This window comes from Gnatocerus cornutus, chromosome 7 (genome assembly GCF_029298725.1).
Source record: "Gnatocerus cornutus isolate USDA-ARS CGAHR chromosome 7, icGnaCorn1.1, whole genome shotgun sequence".
Lineage (NCBI taxonomy): Eukaryota > Metazoa > Arthropoda > Insecta > Coleoptera > Tenebrionidae > Gnatocerus > Gnatocerus cornutus.
In genome coordinates, this window is record NC_142239.1 from 17,904,463 (window position 1) to 17,910,823 (window position 6,361).

The window sequence follows — 6,361 nt, forward strand, 5'->3', positions numbered from 1 at the left end:
CGATTTTACCTGAAATAAGAATAACGTAAGCTGAATCACCTGTTATAAGAGTCACTCTCCATTATTGCGAGTGTTTATTATGGGTTTTTGAACCCGTTACTCCGACCGGGGGAAAATACAAGGGGTAAACTATTTGGGTCGACACCTACAGGTAATGGTGACCTTCTTGCTATTGTTGAAAAGACTGAGGTTCGGTTATTAAATTCTTGGCGTGGTTGAGAGATGCAGGAAGTTTAAGTTTAATTAAGTTTTTCAGACTTCCACAATTAATAAGCTTATTATAATTATACTTATTACGTTTTAATGACCATCGACTTAACTCAAAGAGACAGCAGCGCGAAATTCTTTAATTCGTCGTATTTTGGATAAAACCGGCGCCTCCACCATTTATTTTTTCGAAAATTTTCAATCAAAAATTCCCGCTCGAGGTTTTCTTGCAGCGCCGCCATCTAGTGTTGAGAAGTTAATCCGGGCTTAATCCTGTAATTCTTCGTTCAATGGTAGATTGTTATCTCGGCTTCTCGTCAGGAGATGTCGCTGCAATCTTTTAGTTTTCCACTTCCCGAAACACGAAACAAGTCTTTCCTATTATGCTTTTAATTTATTCCATCCTATTCGTTTGTTTTTTTTGTCCCGACATTCATTTGTTGAGCATACATTTATGGAATAGCGAGCTCATAAAAGTTATATTTATGAGTGCAAAAACATCTCTCCAAGTCTGTTCAATCCAACTTAATCGTTGTTATTCATGACGAAATTTTCGAAATCGCATTATTTTTATTGTTTCTTCGTAATTCCGAACAAATGAATCCGCTAATCGTTTCCATTATCTTGGCCAATTTTTCAAGATCCGTTCGTTTTATTTTTCGCCGACATGCAACAACGAAATAAAATCCAGAAAAAACGAGTAAAAATAATAAGATATACATTAATTTCGGGATCGTGGATGGCTTTCGTGGAAAAAATAATAACTTGTGTTGAAAGTCGCGTGTCTTCGGCTTGTTTTGGTGACATTCAATTTGATTTTATTTATGGAGGAAAGTTTTCGAGTATTGGGAGAAGTTGGACAAGTTTGGCAATTGAAATTAGCGGCGTCTGTGTATTTTATGTTGGTAGCCCTCAAATTGTCGATTGAAGCGCCTGGAAACTCGATTAGAATGAATAACGTCATTATTATTCAAACCACCCCGAAAGTAAGAATGAGAAATTCAACAACGCAATAGTTTAACCGTCACGTGTCTGCCATACTTTTTCATTACATTATCTATATATGCTGGAGGAGTAAATCAGCGTTATCAGCGGCCGCTGCTTTTCTCTTAAACGAGAAATAACCGCCACGACGTGCTTCGCTCCCTAATGCAATTTTTACAAGTTTCCTCGTTCTTCATCTTTCAATTCTTGCCCTCGCAAAAATCACGCCTTCAATTAACTATGCACAAAGCACAAACTTGCTTATACACGAAAGCACTTCGTTGGAAACGGATCCAAATCCCTGGGGATCCCCGACATATTGAACACAGTAACAATTCTAATGTTACCGCGACCCCGCCACGAAAACTAATTTAAATTAAATCCTAGTGAATTACCACGGAAGCGAGGTCGAGCTTTGGGGTGAGCGGAGCGAAAGCTCGGAAAAGCTCGAAACTGGGAGTTGCTCGAGCGGCGGGTGCCGCTTTGTACAAAAACGGGACGAGTTATGTGACAATTTAAATGAAATCCTCGTGAATTGCCATGGAAACCGCTTGCTGTAAGCGCCTTTTTGGCGATATGTCGCGCTTGAAGGAAGATGACGAAAAAGCTGGAAAGCTCGGCGATTATTATTTTCAGAGTATTTCATTAATTGGGATTTTATACGGACGGGAATGTTTAAAGTTTTATGAGACAAAGTCTTCAGTAATTAGAGAGCTTTTAAGTGTGTATAGTATACATGGTGATTATTGTACAGTTTATCGCACAGATCGCGCTAATACTTCCGTGTTGCTTAATTAAAGTGCCATCGTGGAAAGTGGATTATTGCGTTCATAATTTTATTGCAGCTCCCTGTATTAATTGCCAAGTAATTCCGAAACAAACAAGTTTTGTGGATTATAATTAATGTAAATAAATCAAAACTTATGCATATTATTTATGCGCAATTAACTGATTTGCAATCAATACTCTTAGCTAATCGTAATTTACAGAAAGGATGACAAAAAAATTATAGGGCGGGAAGTTGCACTAAAAGCTTTCTTTTAACTTGTGGACGAGTTTTCGTTTATTTCTCTAGTTATCAAGAAGTTTTATGAATTATAAAAAGAAAATAATCTTGATTAAGGCGTTAATGTTCCAGACAAGTTGGTAGCCCTGTTGAGTTTGACATTTAAGAACTGCCCCCCTGCATGCATCAGTGTTTAACCTCAAACTGTCAAGACAACACGCGCCCAAAAAAACTACTTTATGTCCGATTGTACAACGTGTTTCAAAATGATTTTCATCTAGTTACTGATGAAATATAATTTCTTTAGTGCCGCTCGCATTGTATTGTATTGACTAGTTCTGTCTTTTTGAACTAAATAGTGTCACTTTTTAAACGTCAAAATTGCCAACAGGGAATTTACAACAAACACAAAATTTGAGTTAGTTTTTCCCTTCAGTGACCAGTCAAAATTAGTAAAATGTCCAAATTTAGGGTTCAAACTGTCAAAGTGTCAAAATTTTAATGAAAATGAAGGACATTTTTGGTGGTATACTTAAAATAAAAATTTCTAAACATTTTGTTTTCTGCTTTAAAATTTCGGAATTTAGCACAGTTAATAAAGAAGTCAAAAGTAGTAAAACCTCAAAATTTTATTCATTTAGGGTTAAAACTGTTAAAATTACAGAAATTTATAGGAAATTGTAGAATTTTTTGGTCTGTTATCTAAATAAAAATTTCTAAAATTTTTGTTTTTTGCTCTAAAATTTTGAACTTTAGCACAGTAAACAAGTCAAAAGTAGTAAAACGTCTAAATTTCATTAATTTAGAGTTAAAACTGTCAAAATTACAGAAGTTTTTCGGAAACTGTAGAAATTTTTGGTCTGTTCCCGAAATAAAAATTTCTGAAAGTTCTGTTTTATGCTCAAAAATTTCGAAATCTAGCATAGTTAATAAACAAGTCAAAAGTGGTAAAACCTTAAAATTTCATTGATTTAGGGTTAAAACTGTTAAAATTACAGAAATTTATAGGAAATTGTAGAATTTTTTGGTCTGTTATCTAAATAAAAATTTCTAAAATTTTTGTTTTTTGCTCTAAAATTTTGAACTTTAGCACAGTTAGTAAACAAGTCAAAAGTAGTAAAACGTCTAAATTTCATTAATTTAGAGTTAAAACTGTCAAAATTACAGAAGTTTTTCGGAAACTGTAGAAATTTTTGGTCTGTTCCCGAAATAAAAATTTCTGAAAGTTCTGTTTTATGCTCAAAAATTTCGAAATCTAGCATAGTTAATAAACAAGTCAAAAGTAGTAAAACCTTAAAATTTCATTGATTTAGGGTTAAAACTGTCAAAATTACAGAAATTTATAGGGAATTGTAGAATTTTTTGGTTTGTTCCCTTAATAAAAATTTCTGAAAGTTCTGTTTTTTGCTATAAAATTTTGAACTCTAGCACAATTAGTAAACAAGTCAAAAGTAGTAAAACCTCTAAATTTCATTGATTTAGGAATAAAACTCTAAATAAAAAATTCTAAAAGTTTAATTTTTTGCTCTAAAATTTTGAAATCTAGCACAGTTAATAAACTAGTCAAAAGTAGTAAAACTCCTAAATTTCATTGGTTAAGAGTTAAAACTGTCAAAATTACAGAAATATATCGTAAATTTTAGAATGTTTTGGTTCGTTTCAAAATAAAAATTTCTAAATATTCTGTTTTGTTTTAAAATTTTAGAATTTAGTGCAGTTAATAAACAAATCTAAATTAATAAATATAATGTCCAAATTTTATTAATTTAGGGTTCAAACTATTAAAATTTCAAAATTTAATTGAAAATAGAGGAAATTTTTGGTTCATTTTCAATTATTTTTTTAAACATTTTGTTTTTTGCTCCAAAATTTCGGAATTTTCAGTTGTCCCAGATTAATACCTACCTAATAATTTTTGAAAAGTATTTTGAGGTTATGTAACCAACGTTCCAATCAGTATCTTTGTAAAGCGGCTCTTTTTAATTTGTACGGAAAATCATAGGCGACAGATGAAAATCTTTTTGAAACACGGTGTATAATAATCTATGATTTACGATATCGTTTAGCGTCCATAAAGTGTCTCTTTATGGACAACTTTTGAAATAATTTAGTAAAACGGCCGTTTGGCAGTGTCAAATAATTATAAATAAATTAATGTCAAAATAGAATTTCTTTCACCTCCTGTATGCGTGGTAAGTTTTTTCATACACACTTCTGGGCTCGGTAGAACGCTATTCCAACTATTTCTTACATTTTATGGACAATTTAATTTTTTTTCTTTTGCACTTCAAATGTACCGGGTGTTCCGTGGATTTTATTTGTGGGATCGGAAGAGCAGGAAAGAAATAAAATTTAAATTCCTGTTTAGCAATCCGCGAAACTCCTTGTAAACAAAGTTCGTAACCAAAATACAAAACCAGCACACTTTTCGATGCCAAATCTCATTCTTTCAAAAGAAAAATGTTTTCACTACAATGGAACATAAAGCATTGTATGTAATTCGTGCATAATTAGACTTTGTAGACTCGTTCTAAATATGGGGTCGTCCACAAAGACTTAAATTGTACTTTACATAAATAGCTATTTCGTCATATTTATCTGACGTCATTTATCAGATCCTATCAGATTACCCATCAGATTTAATCCGACTAAATAAATGCAAGTACGTTATAAAATATCAGGTGTCATGATAAATAAGCTTGCTACTTCTAAATAAGTAAAATCTGATTTAAACCATTTGTTTATTTTTTACGTAGTGATATTATCACATTGTAAAGTGTAAAATGCTAATTATTAATTAGAATGCAAATGCTACGTCAGATTTAATACGAGATTACAAAAGTAAAGGTAAATGTTCCAGAGAGAATGTAAAATAATAATGTTGGGAGATACATTAAGGTGTATCTACAGGCGGAATCTCGACTCTTAATTTCGATTTTTTTTAATTAGACTATATACACGGTATAGTCCCCACAATTGACCCCGACTTTTTTAAAAATCATCCTCTAATTAAATAACCGTGTAAACACACCATAAAAACGACGCTCTCATATGATATTAATTTAAAAACACGTTTCGCGCATAAGGCGTCGTTATCATCAAGTGCCTGTAATCATTGTCGTCGTTTAGCGTCGCTTTGTCGGTAAAGGCCAACACTTGACTTCAACACAGATTGTGCATTACCAGCTAAGTGATAACTTAATAATCCTCGGAAATTCTCGGTTTCAATACGTTGGTAAGAGTGGGGATAGAAAAGAGGCGTGTTTTGTTTTCTACACGCCTTTTTGTATCTTAGCAACGCCACGTTTTGCCACTTGACGGTGTGAACGAGTACAGTTTAGCCTAACTACCGATACACTTCCCCTACTTTTGAGATATACGTGTCTTTTTCTACTAGTGCCGTCTTTTTTCGTATGAGACTATTAAGTTAGTAATTTCGTTAAATGGGTGCATAGCTTTATGGGGGTTTTATTAAATTCGAGATCGGGTGTTTTCGGAAACGAGGAGAATTGAATTTCGATAGTGGGTGGGTGGTTGGGGGGAGTTTCACGTTAGTTTGAGTAGTTCTAGAAGGCGCTGGATTTTTTGACAGACAGGACTACCAACTGAAAATCAAAGTTCGGTTTTTATTGATTCTCGGTCGCTTCTGTTTTGCGCGTCCGCCGTAATTATCTCTCCATTCTCCCAATCGAGCTTGAAAAAAGCTCACAAATGGCGCAAACTGGACGTATCCAACCATGTATCAGCCTCGCCTGAAGCTAGTTAGTTATGTTGGTCACACTGGCGTTCCTTCGGGAATCCAAACTACTGACAGTATTTTATATTATATGGCAGACCAATAGTTTACGGCAAATTTATATATCTATTTCGATGATCTATTATTGGATGCCACCCAATGCGGTTATCTTTATTGTCTCGCCATTCTCCGCAATATTTCACAATAAAACTTTATTACGTCCCTGGAAAAAGCAGCATATTTGTTTCGATATTATTAATTTTAGACGGGGGCGGCGTCCGAACACATACATCAAAAATTTAAAAACCACGTCGACTGCCAGCTCTAACAAAAATGCTTTTAGTACGATTTTAAGCATGCCATTAATAATAACAAACTGTCATCATTTGTAAAGCTTTTATTAATATAATTTATGACGTTTTCGGGTT